Source organism: Rhipicephalus microplus, chromosome 4 (genome assembly GCF_043290135.1).
Source record: "Rhipicephalus microplus isolate Deutch F79 chromosome 4, USDA_Rmic, whole genome shotgun sequence".
Classification (NCBI taxonomy): Eukaryota; Metazoa; Arthropoda; class Arachnida; order Ixodida; family Ixodidae; genus Rhipicephalus; species Rhipicephalus microplus.
The window spans coordinates 51,433,624-51,450,144 of NC_134703.1; the positions used below are offsets into that span (position 1 = coordinate 51,433,624).

General features: G+C 42.6%; 1 protein-coding gene across 2 annotated transcripts in view; it reads left to right on the plus strand.

Annotated features, from left to right (window-relative positions):
* The window catches only part of LOC119172648 (kin of IRRE-like protein 2), a 140,763-nt gene that overhangs the window by 39,539 nt on the left and 84,703 nt on the right, over positions 1 to 16,521 (plus strand). Inside the window, exon 2 of one of the 2 annotated variants that reach the window (XM_075892754.1) lies at positions 13,463 to 13,513. The exons of the other annotated variant lie outside the window; for it this stretch is intronic. The gene's annotated coding sequence lies outside the window, so the exon portion shown is untranslated. The remainder of the gene's footprint in view (positions 1 to 13,462; positions 13,514 to 16,521) is intronic. 2 annotated transcript variants of the gene reach the window in all.

Below are 16,521 nucleotides of genomic sequence, written 5' to 3' on the forward strand. Positions count from 1 at the left end.
TGGCGATTTTCGCAGCATACATTGTCAGCATAAAAATAATTTTTCTTTTGAGTAAAGCCAGTGATAAAAAAAGTTGCATATGAAATCTCCTGTCTTTTGTAACATTTTTTCATAAATTTATTGATAACAGTACACATTTATATAGTTAACAATATTCGCTTTTAATCACTTTAAAGCCTCAACACTCTACAGAGTGAAACAAAGGAATGTTCTTTTTTTTTAATTCTTCAAAATGTTTAGACATGCTGACGCATCTGTAAATTTTTATAGATTTTGTTCGTGTTTTAAAGGAGGCATTGAAGGTTGACGCCATTATCTATGCCTAACAAGAAAACGACCACATGCAGTGTGCCACGCCCTTTCTCTATCAACCGACCCACCCACCACCATCACCCCACGATTAGGTCGAACCCTGCAGTGGACCTTCATTGTGCGTGGCGGAGGAGGAGGCATCTGGCAGTGCATAAATCACCGTTCCCGGTCATTTTCAACTGGCGATAAAGATCTCTCGCCGCTGCTCACAATGCGCCCCTCGTTAGCCGTTGGTGACTCGGCGTGGCGAATATGGCCCGGCTCCCCCCTTTGCTGTTGATAGCATCGCTGATTCGGCGCAATATATTGATTTCGGCTTCTCTTACGCTACGCTGCAGCCGTTCATCCTCCCTCTCTGCTTCCTCTCGTGACCACACGGGGCCCGTAAAGGACAGAATGTATAATTTATCGCTAATCTTAACGGCACAGTTCCAGAGTGTTCCGATGTACACCCGACGGGAGGTTAGCTTCGAGGGAACCGTTACGAGATGGCGAATATTTGTGCACGGCTCCCTATCGACACTATATAGTTGACAGAATACTCGGAGAGAAACGATGGGTGATTGCGATATGGGTATACCATAAAGAGTGCACTCCTAAGGTGATGGCGTATGCTGTGAAGGCAGTATACGGCTTGAAAGTTTAGCAGTAACTCGCTTATCGCGGGCGGCAAACTTATCTAGGGAAGCGGTTTATTCAGAGCTATTATTTCTTGCGTATTTCGTGGTAAGTTACATAGCATTCGTTGTCGCGAACAAAGTGAAATCATGGCGGGACGCTAATCAAGACTGAAACTCTGATTGCACGAGCCGGGAACTGGAAACAAAGCAGTCACAAATCTAATTGTGTACATCGATGAGAAGAGGCGCATACTGATTTGACGAGCAGCGACGCACATAAAAAAATTACCGTTCAGGTTCTACATTACGAATCAGACCATGCGTCGTACCGTACCGGATTAATGCGATTTCACATGGCTAACATTACCAACGTATAGCAGCTTTATTTTAAGACCTACGTAGTTGACATCGGTGTTCAATAATCGTGTCATTATTTATAAAATATTGATCCGCTTGGCTGATTAACTAGAGAGAGGAAAAGAGGAGGAAAAGAACGGCAGGGAGATTAACCAGCCTATCGGCAGGCGGTTTGCTACCCTGTGCAAGGGACGGCGATGGGAGAGATGAAATATAGAGATGAGAGAGGGAAGAGAGATAAACAGAGCACATTGAACAGTACACGCGCGCACACTCAGTCACAGTCCAGTCTTGTCTTTCGTGCTATGTAACATTGCTGTTACAGCCGCTTGTTCAAGTCCGCGTCGCGCAAGAATTTCAACAGTGCTTTTGTCGCCTTCTGTTGCAATGCCTTCTCTCGGGCACTTGAAAGAATAGTGTCCACAGACACTTGGCTGTTGTAAATGCGAGCGAAAATGGACGCCAGTGACTGCCTCTGTGTGTCATACAATGAACAGTCGCACAGGATGTGGTGTAGCGTCTCTTAGCAATGACAGGCATCGCAGAGAGCGTTGTCGGCCATTCATATCACAAATGAATTAGATTTTGTAAATGCCACCTCTAGCCATAAGCGATCAAGAAGGGTGGCTTCTCTTCGGTCGAGCTCAGTGGGCATGTGGAGAGCCGTCAAAGAGGACAGCTGGTGTTGAAGATTGCTCTGGGTGGCCTGGTTGCTTGGTCGGCACCACAATGAAAGTGTTATTTCCCGCGCAAGCTGTCAAAGAATACTGGCAGCATCAGTCCGCGTAAGTGGTATGGCTTCTTCTCGTGTACCTTCAAGAGCTGCCCGTGTGGCAGTATCGGCATGTTCATTCCCTATGACGCCGCAGTGACTTGGCAGCCACTAAAACGTTACATGGTGCCCTTTCTCGTGTTAAGTGTGGAGAATGCATCGAATTTCGAAAACAAGCTGTTCGTACGGCCCATGACGAAGGGCTGAAAACACAGATTGTAGGGCAGCCCTTGAGTCGCTGAAAATCGACCATTGTTGCAGTGGTTCCCAATTGACCACACAAAGTGCAGTGCGCAAAGCAGCTATATAGTTCCGCTGTTGTAGACGCCGTGGAGTGGTCAGTTCTAAAGCTGATGGTAACACCTCTTGCTGGGACAACTACGGCACCGGACGAACACTGGTAGTTCATGACGCCATCAGTATATATATGTACACTGTCGGAACATTTCTTGTGCTAAAGAATAAGAGACAGTTGTTTCAACACGGGCGATGAAAGCTCAGATTTCCTCCGGATCTCTGGTACACCAAGATGCACTGTGGGTCGAATAAGACACCAAAGAGGTATCGATGGTTTAGATGGTGGAGGTATCGTAGGTTTAGATAGAGTGAAGCCCGAGGAAAGTTTCTTGATGTACTTCACAATCATTTTAGCCTGCGATGCTTGGCGCCTCTCTGAAGGCAATGGTGCAAGGTGATGACAGGGAGCACGCGCAAACTGTTTGACGTGCGTTATCAGGACTTCTACAGCAATGTGAGTTTGCATTGGATAGTCACCAGCAATTGCAATTGTTGCCTCTTCTAACGTACGTCTGGGCAGACCAAGGCACACTCTAAGTGCTTGGGCTAGCACTGCCTGTAGAACACGAACATTGGTCTTGCAGGTATTGCTGCACGGGCAAGCTATATCTCAGGAAACCGAGAAACAGGGCTCTGTAGAGTTCCATCATTGCGTCCACTGACATCCTCCACGTCATTCCTGCCAGGAACTCGAACAATTGGGAAATGGCAGTCAGGCACTTTTTTATATAGGCCACATGCGGACTCCAACAGAGGTCCCTATCATTAATGATGCCCAGAAACCAGATGCTCCAAAAGACAGTTTGCTAAGTAGGTCAGTGATTATGGCGCTTGTGTCTAGGCCACCATGGTAGACAGTGGTGATGTTCTATTGCTGATCCTTAGGTTACTGGTTCCATTTTAGTCCACGTCTACAAAACGTTACCATGAGTCGTCAGTGAATAATTCATTGTAATACTCACACTACACATATATGCAGTTTCTTTCGTGTCCTTAATGTTGGCTCAGTACTAGAAACACGGTGACTTATACGTCAAGACTACAGACCTTGTTACTTTACTCTATAGAGAGAGAAGTAAGATGTAAATTCAATACAGATTACCTGCAATACAAAGTAAATGTGTATCACTATGACTTTGTCTAGCCCAATTAGTCTTAGCTGTATGCTGTAGAGCTTGGCAAATAGAAACCAGGTGCATGGCACTCTGTGGCCACATTCAGACATTGCACCAAAAATATAAAGTTATTTGTTCATTCGCCTTAGACGACTCTAAGGCAAAAGCCACCTCCCGTGGCATTTCGACACCTTTGTGCTCTTAACATGGTTTAGCGCTGCCTTCATCGTCGGAGGTACTGCATGATCTTTTCGCGTCACCTGGTTTTGTTCTGCCTCTAAGTTCGGCTGACTCATGACCAGGCGACAGTGTCATTGATGGCGTCACCATGCGACGACACGGTGTGTGGTGGTATGAAGACCTCACAATGCTCGTCGATGCGTCACGTGATGTGCGTGACTTTTGGCAAACTGTCATAAGCACGTCGTATCGTGACGTCAGTCATCACGTTATTTTTAGCATGAATTCTGTTGACGCCGATGCCGTTGGACGCCGATGGTCAACTTATCATTTGGTCAGGCATCTAAGGCTCGCACCCTAATAAACATTGCCCATCTTTTATGTGAAACAGAAAGTTTCTGAATTTATTTTAGTTGAAACGTCGTTTTTCTTATAGTTCCTTTCCCCACTGACTTTCTCCGAAAGTTCGACAGACTGTGATCAAATAAATCAATCTTACCAACGTCTGTCTTTCTGCGGGGAACAAATAGTACTGAGTTGCCCGGTGGAGAGAGGGGAGAGAGGAAAAAAATGATTATGAAAATGGTCAGAAGGCACAGAGCTGCAAAGTCATTAATTACGCTGGCGCTGACAGCCATGTCTGCTTCAACATTCATTTGTCACGACTGAGATTCACACGTGGTACAGCCTTTGCGCTGTTTCACTCACCGGAGAGGAACCGAAATGGCAGCGAGACGTCTTATTGCTGCCGCTGTCCAAGAATCCTGGGGCCAGTCACAGGCGTCGATTCTTTTTGTGGGTTCTTTTCATTAATTCGTCAGTCGTGAATTAACAGCGCCTTCTGTAATACATGAGCTCATATAAATTATTTTTAGAACACTACTAAAACAAAATTTATGAGCAGAGACAGGGTAAATAAGTTGTTTTTGCAAGGAGTCGATTGAAGAGATTCAAATTTGTATTAAAATTGGTAGGGGGATTGGAAAAGGTATTGCAAAGACAATTTTAAGTGTTCTTCTGTCAGCTAATTTTATTTAACTCTGCATAGCAAATACTTACTCCTGTATAAAAACCTAAAGTACAGGCTGGGAGAGGTTACACAAGAAAATAAAATTTTTATTTGCTAATTTAGCTACTACCAGCCTGTATTTCAGAATAAAGACAGGAGTGATTATTCAACATTGTGCACAACCTCTTTTTCTTTATCGTTTTCTTTCTATTTTGTCATGAATAGAGCTGTGACGAAAAACGCTTAGCGAAAAGGTGAATATTTAATCATACTCTCGTAATTAAGAAATTACTGCCGAAGGTTTCATCAAACTTTCGTTGTCCAGTTAAAATGGAGCCGTACGCTTCTGGCACATGCTGGGACACCTATAATTACAGCGAAATCTGTTATGAGATCGCAAGAAGGATCGTGTGCGACGTTGTTGTCTGCCACCACCGCCCCCGGTGTCTGTTCTCACTGCCCCTCAAAATGAAAAACAAACTAAGAAAATAAAGAAAACAAGATGATTCCAATGGGATTCAACCCCGAGCCCCCTGCGTGCCAGCCCGGTGTTCTTCCATACGGCTGGCACTGAGCCATCACACTGAGCGACGCCAGTACAATCTGTTGCAACCTGGTCCTAGGCAGGCCTCATGTCAAGATGTGGATCGGGTTAATATGAGTAATAAAACGTTTAGAACCGCCAAGAAACAATCGGGCGTCAAACAATGCCAATCGCGTACCGAGTTCGTCATCGAATGCTCCAACTCATTACAAAAGCCTGAGTCATAATTCTTCCTTGTTGTCAGCCGCACCTTCAAAAGATTGCACAAAATTCATTGCACATGTGCAGGGCTCACCACGTTTTTTTCAAAGAATGACGAAAAATGGCATGGTAAGTGCTTCCCACTACGTAAAACTTATTATGATTTATGGCATAATGGGTACCGTGCAAGTGTTCTTTTAACATTTACCCAAAGACTCTCCAAAAAAAGCTCTGAAAGACCGCTCATCCAGCTTTCGCTATGGCTGTGCTGCACGTGGCCTAGTGTTTTTTTTTTTTTTTGGCTGCCTCGTTAAATCGTGTCCTACTCTAGCACACAGGAGTGTCGCGAACGCTACTTAAAGAAACCACGTTGAAATAACATCCACTGTAATGATCATACTGTAAACCGAAATTAGAGCACATTTTTTATTTCACTACCGACAATATTTATTCGAAAAAGAAACCTATCCCGGCTGTGGCGGCTGCTTTTCCGATGAAGGCGGAAATGTTGTAGGCCCGTCTGCTCAGATTTGGGTGCACGTTAAAGAACCCCAGGTGGTCAAAATTTCCGGAGCCCTCCACTACGGTGTCTCTCATAATCATATGGTGCTTTTGGGACGTTAAACCCCATAAATCAATCAAATCAAAAAGAAAGCAAGAGTGGTTGTTACTTTTCAGTACGCGTGCAAAAGTTTGCTTTTAAGTCATCGCCCCGAATAATGCGCTCTACTGTGCTGAATGCTATTATTTCCTAACGTTAATCCCAGTGCACTTTCCGTGGGACAAACAGGCTTGTGGCCTCGGTGCGAATCCTCTACCGGGACATGGGGTGTTTGCGCGAACACACCTGCTTCAAGAGGGGAAAAAAGAAGACAGAAAAAAATAACACAAGTGGATTGAATCACGGAAGAGCGTGGCGCTTGCTTATGTGCTCTCCCCGCACTCTAGTTTGCTCGCTCTAGAAGCGTGAACTCTTGTTTGCCGTTCACCGCTGCACCGTCCCTCTTGAAAGAAAAAAGCGACCTCTGTCGGTGTTGGGCGCGAAAACGTTCAGTGCGGCGAAAAACGCGGGTGCCTTGCGATGGCGTCAGAGAGGCCTCTTCAAACGGGGCCCACAATGCACTGGCAGTGGCTACATTGCGAACTAAATAAAAATAAAATTTCGCTTTATTCGCGCTGATGTTCCGCCAAAGGGCAGCCTCTAGAAAACTACAAAACTGTTAGAAATAAAGAAACCAGTACTTGCACTTGTGTTAGCTTAGACACTTAGGCCGGAAAAAATATATTTCAAGAAATGATCATACAAAATTGACTCTGCTACCATTGCGTCCATTTCGTTTCACAAGCCACGTACGCCTGAAAAAAAAAGTATGAAAGTGCCGGGTCACTCTTGCTTCCTATTGGAGGGCAGTGCTTTCCCGAGCGTAAACGACCAGCTGGGCTTAGCCACCACTCTCTAACATCCGGGGCTCTAAGAAGCCTTCCTTTCATCCTTGTCATTTTTGTTTACACGCAAGTATATATGACACGTACATTTAGTGCCACGTGAAAGCATTGAGGAGACGGGATAGGACAAAGTGAGCGTTTCCATGGAGGAAATCATCACTTGAAAACGCGCAATCTGGAAAGTGGTGCCGCGGAAAATCTATTTGTGATAACAAAGCTAAACGAGAACCAAATGCGTCCTGAAAGAAAATGACTTAAGTAGCTCACATTTCTGATGTCGTTTGCTCGAAAGACTAATTGAGCTCAGTTCCTTTTTTCAAACGTGACGTCAAGAACAGAAAACTTTTATTATTCAAACGAGCATAGATGTTCTTGCGCTATGTGTGTATACTTAATATTGCGATGTACAAAAACTACACATTTACGTATTTTCTTTACAATTCTTAGGTTTGAACACTATCTTCACTATATACGTGTAGTAATACTAGAAGTCATCTCGCAAACTGAAAAATGACTTCGGCTGACAGCATATACTGTATACAAGGACAAATATGCGTGCATGAATGTATTTACTTGCATGTACGTAAATACCAAGCATGTGTAATCTTGCATGTAAATTCATTCGTCCACCACGCGTACGTCAATGCATGTATGATGTAGTTTATATGCATGATTATGCAAACACATACATCATGTATGCATGTGTGTGTGTGTGTGTGTGTGTGTGTGCGTGTGTGTGTGTGTGTGTGTGTGTGTGTGTGTGTGTGTGTGTGAGTGTGTGTGTGTGTTTATAAGTAAAAAAAAACTGCCGACGAAAATTATTGTGCTCAAAGATTACTACGCGCACAAATATTTGCGAATTAAAGAAGAATATTTAGAGGATACATTCAAAGAATAAACTAAATAGATGCTGAACCACCTCCATTAGCAGGCTAGCACGAAAATAATGAAAACTTTAATAACTGAAATGTGTGATCTCTGAAGTAGTGCATCTCCCAAAAGAGTGCTGAAGTGGTTGGCACGTCCCATAGTTATTGGTTTGAAATTTACAGAGTTCCTACTGTTACCCGTTACAGTGGTATAGTGGTTATGTTGCTCAGCAGTTTACCGACGGTAACGAAATATTCTGAAATCTCGTCTGTGGCGGCCGCTAGTTCTATAGAGGCGAAAATGCTTGTAATTACATTTAGGTGCACAATAAAGAAATCAGGAGCTCCAAGTTTCCGCAGCCCTCTACGGTGTCCCTCATTAGGATACCGTGCTTTTGGGATGTTATACCTGCACATTTGTCATAAGCCACTACTGCTGAATTCTCCGAAGATTGCGTGGATTACCATCAACATAAGCTGGCAAGATTAAATACCGAGTGTGCGCATTTAGCTCAAATGATTTTTATGAAAAAGAGTCACAAGCTCGTAGTTCATCTTTCGTTGGTTGCACTGCGCCACTCAGAGAGGCCTTTACCCCGAAAGAAACACGCCAGTTGATCCACGACGCTCCTTGTCGCCACAGTGGCAAATTGTTCCCCTTAGCGACAAATGCTTCAGCTACCCTTTCCTTCTTAGCTCGCGCTTTTTATGACAGGCTCTCTTCATGATGGAGGATATCCTGCAAGGGATCCAAAGCCGGGCACCAAGTAGCCGGAATTGTTGGCTTCTTTGAGGCCCTGTGTATTAGTGCGCTGTATATAGAGACAGAGTGAAGTATTGTTTGACTTTATATTGACAAAGATTTGTGGTCGGCCATTGTTGGTTAAACAATTGCACAGTCCTTAAGTGTGTACACTATTGTTAAACACTTGTTAATTCAGTCATTGGCGCTCCCCGCATGCGTAATGCCAGTGTACATCTTACAAATGCTATACAGTTTTTTTTTTCATGTGCGGATCACTTTAAGAAGCGGGGCTTCCATCAGCTGTCATGGTCGTACGCTGTCGTAGGTTGGCGTAACTAAGGGAAAAGCACGAATGGCACAGTTCTGCAGCATATTGAGCGTGCGCCCGCGCCAAAGAGACGTTTTCTACATTTTGTCCTTCGAGGGTCTGATGATGAACACTTTAAGGGCCCTTTCTGTCATAAATGCAAAGGAAATAAGGAAGCAAAAGAGAAATATAGAGGGAGCAAGAAAGGGGAAAAAATAGTGTAAGCCAGGAAAAGAATGGGTTGAAGAGGGAGGAAGAAATAAATACAAAACACTACAAATAAAAACACTATAAAAATGCAAAAATGGACAAATGAAAACAAGAACAAAATAGGCGGTAGAAAACAAAGAGAAATCCAGAAAGACACAAAAAGGCTGCAAGTCCAGCTCCGCACTGCCGTCAGACTTGACAACCTTTGTGCGAAACTGCCTCTTTTTTTTTCGTTTTGTAACTGTACCATACGTGTCCTCGGAAACAATCATTATTGATTTTTACTCGACGAAATACCAGAAAAAATTAGGAGCTGCCTTGACTGCGGCGTAAATACGGCAGCATAATTTTCAACTTTTGACTTTTCTGACACATCTTACATTTCAATACGCCATTTCCAAGCCTATGAGAAACGTTTTATAATGCGGTACGGTTATCCTTATAACAACCTCATTCTTATGACGATTTTTCCACTCTGTCATATCTGAAATAGTGTTCCACAAAATGTTTGGTAATAATCTAACCGAAAGAACGAAAAGAGATAATTATTCAGCCTAACCTTGTGGAACCACCCCTCCGTGATGGTCGAGAGCTAATGACACTCGACTGCGAAACCGAAGGTCGCGGGATTGAATCCCGGCTACGACGACTGCATTTTCGATAGTGGCAAAAATGTTTGAGGCCCGTGCGTTCAGATTAAGGTGCATGTTAATCAACCCCATGAGGTCGATATTTCCGGACTCCTTCACTCCAGAGTCTTTCATAATCATATCGTGAATATGAGACGTTAAAACCCTGATAATCTTATAACCCTATAACCTCATATATATATATATATATATATATATATATATATATATATATATATATATATATATATGTATGTATATATAATATCAAGTTTTTGTTTAACTAAACCTTCCTCGTAAGTTGTTTCACTGTTCTAAATATAGTTTTGAATTGTACAACGCTGCTAGAAAACTGTGTGGTTTTACATATAATTTCTGCTTCATGTAGGCTGCTTTTATGAAGTGCTAAAAGAAACTGTTTGCATTGGTAAAATGAAACCATCATGTAGTGCGAACAAAGTCTTGTCTGGGCTTGTTCATTCCAATCTCTTGTTTGGCCTCATCATAAAAGCGATGGAATATATAATTGCACAGTGTATATCTTAATAATTGATGCATTATAGTTTTAGACCTTCCTGCAGAACGATATTCGACACAAAGCACCACGAAAAAAAGTCTCCAAAAGAAGACAAAAAAAAATAAAGTTGCCGCCCTAGCTGTTCCATGCGTAGCTTGTTCAAACATATAATGTGCAGCGTCTCAAGTGAAAATACGAAATAAAAAAAGGGAGAAAGTTATACGTGAGGCATTCTATATACTATAAAAAAGGACGTTGCTGTTCTACTTTCTTTGTTATTTTTTGCCTCTAATGAAAACGTTTATTTTTTACTGCTCTTTCGTCGAGGCGTCCCATGAAGTCGTTTTCATGTAAGCCGTTTCTTCCCGTCAGGAAGTGTGAGACTGTAAGTCTAATATTGTGGGAAGTCCGTCATTCCATTCTATAATGTGTTCAGCGATATCCTCCTTCACAGCTGTGCACGTTATTACTGTAACGGTTGTATGGCGCACGTGACCACCAGCTTGAGCGATTACCGACCGCCGCAAATGAAAAGTGCTTTCTATAAAAAAGAACGTTTTCTCTTGCTTCTCATCGGCTGCGATTGCAAAGGATTCCTGCGTTATAGTTTAAATCTTTCTCGTCAAACTATCTTCATTTCGTCTCCTTTTATGGCTTTAAGCTCTTTGCTTCGCCTCGTTTCTCGTATGTTTTTTTATTACTTGCAATGGATGATTTCAACCTCCATCGATACAGCACGTTGACACCTCGCAATAAGATTATTTCAAGCACGTTCGTTAGAAATTCTGTCACCTCTGTGTCACAAACATCACGTTCCTCTCATGAGCTTGTGTAAGCTAAATATTAGCGGTGTTTCTCAAAACGTTGTCACTAACCGATCTCGATATACACAGAAATCTCACAGACCAACATCGTACTCACTAAACGGGCCTATGAGGAGCGGGCAACAGGTCTACTTTCCACCTATAACAACTTAGCTTTTTTGTTATTTTTCTTCAAGCTGAACATAAGCCTCACAGCGAGGCTTTGCTTTTCCTTTATTTCAATATTTGTTTCAGCAGATGCCCTATGAGCTCTCCGAGAAAAGGCTCACTGCTTTTGCCATGCATTTGACGGAAATGAAAAGGAGCCACGCACAAGTTCTCCGGCTTGGTATTAAATCAACTGAGATGGTGGACGAAAGTTAAACACCCAGAAAAATCGGGCTGAACGAGCTTGTCAGGTCATGATGAAACCGAAAAAAGCACCACCTGGGACACTCTTACTATGACATAATCTCCTTCGGTTTTTCGGGTTGGTATTTCGGGAATAAGCTTAAGTAAGTTTAATGCATCCGTTCTTTTAAAGCATATGTTTCTTATCGTTTTCTTACGATACGCGCTATAGCTAAGATAGGTTTCTAGCTTTCAAGTAGGTCTAGCTTCTAAAAGAGGCTTGCCTTGCTTCATTGCGTTATACTCTCCCAGAGCTCTCACAGATAAAATCGGCTCATCTCTTCCGCATCAAAAGCATTACGTCTCCCGTTAGTATCAGATCCTTTCAAGAAGAAAAGAAACCCATTTGTGAAGAACAGAAAAGTTTATCTACAAAGGCACAGTTAATACGAGCTGTGACTGTGACTTGAAAGACAGCTCCTAAATTAGCAACCCTTTATTTTCTTTGCTTTTTTTCTGAATTATCCCGATGATTTAATTTGCATACTCAGATAGGACAGAGAGGAAATTGTGAGAGAGCAAGCTGGCAACTGCCACCTGGAGGGGCACAACGCCTGCTCACTCTTTAGAGGGGAGGGAAGACACAGAGGGAACAAAAATAGAAGGGAGAAAGAAGAAAGAAGATGAAGGAAAAAAATATTGACGAATAGTTCGTCGAGTATGAGTTAACAAATAAATAAAAATAATGAAAAAAACGTGTATAAAGGGTGGACAAGTCCGTTCTGTTCATAAATGTAAGGAGAGATCGGTGGGCCTGGTCACATCGGGAAAGCACAACCAACTATAATGTTTCAACCCAACACAAACCAACGAACTCCTTCAATATCCAGTTTATGTCTGAGGAAGGAAGTGCTGTGCTTCAAATGGGCTCGTTGTATTACGCCTGCTCGGACGCCGGATTATTGGACTTTTCGGCTAGTTAGTTGAACCTATCGTAAGAAAACCAGCCCAAAAGCTAATGCAGGACAGGAAAGGCATACATGCAGCCACACGTAGCGCTGCATGTGGTTGTGCGTGGACCTTTTTTGTCCTGGTCTATAGCGCTGCTTCACTGGAATAGTGTTTCGTTTGTACATAGTAGTAGACTGAAATGTAGAGTACAGCTAAATTCTAATTTGGCTTCACAACCTAAAACGACTTCGGAATTCAACAACGTAGCATTTAGCGAGTGCCTTTTTCAATTCCTGCTTCGCATGATGCGCTATTTCTCTGTTTACGCTCGTTGCTAATGGGTCTATATTGTACGTCAATTTCATACGAAACGTACAAACTTAGAAAAGAAAGTGCGTTGCTCACCCGAGATATTATTGTCTATATTTTTGTTCATGATGTTATAACATATATCTCACTTCTTTTTTCATCAGTCACGTAAAGAAGAACATCCTTCATGTCAAGAAATTATTTTCGCAATACTTTTGTCCACCGCTCATTGGAAATTGCTGCAGTATGTATTTGTCACGTATGACAAATGCTGTAGGCTAAATATGGCTACCTACGTTTCATGTACCGGTCGCAAATCTAATTGACCAATACGGGCCTTTAAATGAGGCATATTTTTGGTCAACCTTGGGGTTGAGTATTTTTTTTTTGCTGCTTAATAATTCTAACGTTTGCATCGCATTATTAGAGAAGAGGCACTTGGGCAGCTTATTATTCAATGGACGAACGAATACACCCCCCGCGATGGTCTAGTTGTTATGGGGCTCGACTGCCGACTCAAGGTTAGCGGAATTGAATCCCGGTTGCGGCGCTCACATTTCGATGCAGGCGATATGACTGGGGCTCGTGTGCTTCGACTCGGGCGCATGCTGAAGAACTCCAAATAGAAGAAATTTTCGGAACCTTCCAATGGTGGTCTTAAAACATAAAACACAAAAAATAATGTTATTACATATATGAATCCAGCGCACATGTGCACAAGAAACATATATGAAAAGCAAATAAATGTGCATGAGTAAGTAGTATAAGCACAATCGTCACAGTGGAGATGTTCACTCATATATATAATGTGAGCATCATTTGCACTGTAATCGTTCTATGCGTACATACCTGCTGAATATGTGCGTTCTAAATTTAACTCCCCAACCACTGCGTTTTTTTGTTTCTTTTTATTTGCAGGGATTGCTGAAGGGGCGAAAAGCAACACTTGAAGGCATGATACAAATACGTGTAAGTGCGCCCTATGACATCTGGTTACACCCACCCAAATGCACGCTATACAAGATCACTGTAATAACTCTTCGCTATCTATTCTCACACTATACAAGCCACGTACAGTTCTATAGAGTGATACCTATGCTAATATAACAACGAAGGGGGGAAAGAAAAGAAAGAACAAAAAATACACAGTATGGGAACGCTTCTGTGATACATTTGTTCACGTGCCGCCCACAGAACACGACTTCCCTAACCCCGAGCCATGCGATAACGATCTCCATATGACGGCCGTAAGCGCGGTCAACGTGTATGCGAAAAAGCCGCCCTAAATCGCACGATGTCCCCTCCATTTGCTCATTCGCACGTGTTTCGCCTCGGCAAAATAAATATCAGGCATAAGATAAGCGAGCATTTGCACTATCTCTCAAACATTTATGTAATACATTCAGGAGAGTACATGCAATGTTACTTCCTCTGCTTTCAAGAGCCGCTGGAGTTTCAGCGGATAACAAATTGTGTACGGTTATAATAACCTAACCTTCTAATCAAACTACGTCGTGTCATCTATTGGTGCACAATATTTCCTCTTTGTTAACGCATTTTATTGCGCTAGATCTCCAAGACCCACTCATCTATCCAATATACAAGATTTTATATATCCCAGCTTGCTGCCCGGGTGCTACACCGTCCTTGCTTACCAAGTTCGCTTCATAGGGTGGGTCATAAGGCTTCGGTGTAATGGAAGCGTGATGGTTCACCCCCGTTCGTGCAGTTCGGCAGGGGAGCTGGCGAACTCGAGATGAGCCTTGCTTCACTATTACTTATGTCTGTACGCTATTGTACCTCGGTGTTCTCCCACGTTCATTTTAACCTTTTTTTTTTTATGCAGGCTACATGAGAAATACGTAATATCAGCCAAGTATAGAATTTCCTTTTTTCTCCTTTGTTTTGTGTGAGGCGTGCATGATCTTTGTCGTGAAGGAATTATTAGAAGCCACAACTCGCGGTGAATATCTAATTTATGGTAAGTGATGAAAACTTCTGCATCACATGAAACGTGCTCTGCATAGTGTGTATTGCTAGCCGTCAAATATGAAAACTTCAATTGAATCTGGCCACGTTAACTTCAGCGAGTTACACCTTTGCCACACTTCTGTTAAATTCAGGCAATTATCTGCGTGCGTTTATTTACTCGAGGCAGATCTAAAAGCTGTGTTTTTATGGAGAGTATCTTGAGAAAAGAGGGGTCGAAAGAAATGAGTTAAAAACGACGAAATTATGAAATGCATACTACAACATAATACGAAGGATGTCGTAGGTGGCATTTACAAAATGAGGGAGGAGGGGGGAGTTGGAAGTTAATGATTGATTGATATGTAAGGTTTAACGTCCCAAAACCACCATATGATTAGGAGAGACGCCGTAGTGGAGAGCTCCAGAAATTTCGACCAACCGGTGTTCTTTAGCGTGCACCCAAATCGGACCACATGGTCCTACAGCATTTTCGCCTCCATTAGAAATGCAGCTGCCGCAGCCGGAATTCAATCCCGCAACATGTGTGTCAGCAGCTGAGTACCTTAGCCGCTGCACCACCGCGGTGGAGTGGAGTTAGAAGTTAGGAATTGATGTGGCTTAACAGTCTGTAATATATTATTCGTGTTTAGAACATCACTATGACTACTTACAACGGGAACAAACAGGGCTTAAGGAATTATAGTTTCCATCAAGAAGAAGAAATGAACATGAGCCCGTAGGGAAGGTCATTAAAATTCATTAAGATGCCTGGCCAAGCGTTTTCGTTGTTGCGCATATTCCGCTGTTATGGGCAGTACCGTGCTCGAGTTCATTACGCTTACGTTGTGAATTCGCACGTTTGTCTAGAACACGCATTAAGCTGCAGTAAACTACCACGAAGCTGAATACGCCGCTCTTTTTAACGAATCGCCAATACTCGTACATCTCAACAATCTCGTTAGGGGCTTATATGCAGATGCAATAAAGACGCATTTTCAGCATACTAAACTGAGAGCTTCGGGCCCAGATGAGTAAATGTATTGCTTATTCTCCATTAGGTTTCCTATTGATTATGTTCTTGCTGGGCGCATTCTTATCCAGTATTGAAGATGTAAAGACGGATGATCACGTATGCACAGCCCTTCTCTTAGTGACCAATAAACTACCTGCCTTATTTCGCGTGCTTCTAATCGGCTGTACACTTAACGAGACTTGATGGGCGCATAAATTGTTCCGAAAGCATCGGCGCTTTTTTTCGAATAAAAATACTGGCCCCGCCAACATTCTCGAAACAAAAAAATAATGAGAAACACACACTTTCCTCATAATTGCTCAGCGATACTCGTTAAGGCAAGCGATAGTACAGACTACCAGCGTCAAAAAAAGGTAAAGAAACACACTTACGAGAAGTGCCCTACTTTGGAATGCGTCCGCATTGTTGCACATTTCTTTACTCGTAAATGGTGAGTGCTAGCTTATTACGACGCAAGCGGTGGGGAGAAAGTAGGGAGGAAAATAGCTGTGCAGCATGAAAGAACAATGAGCCCATGCACTTAAAAGAAAAATTGCAGAAACGTCACGTCTGGTAAATTAAATTCAAAAGTAATAAAGCTAGCTATCGGGACGAGCCTAACCATGTTCGATAGGAGACTTAAAAAAAGGCTATGAGCGGAACTGTCGACTCAGGATTACAGCTATTTTTCTTGCTGCTTGGCTATTTTAGAGTTATTCCGCTAACTGCAGTATTCCGGCGTTTGAAGTGTTTGTTTACTCCTCGAAAACAACAAGGCATATTTTGACTTACCATCGGTTTCGCTATTGCCTTTTTTTTACAAATAATTGTGAATGAGCACTTAATAAATTGGCTGGGTCTCGTGTTCAAACTTCATTATGGTTATGCTAGAGGAATTCAGGTTGAAATGTTCCTTTCTACCTGCCTTTAACACCAGACGGCTTTACCGCGCTCAATAAATCTGAAAAAAGACTCGACGATCATATATCAGTAA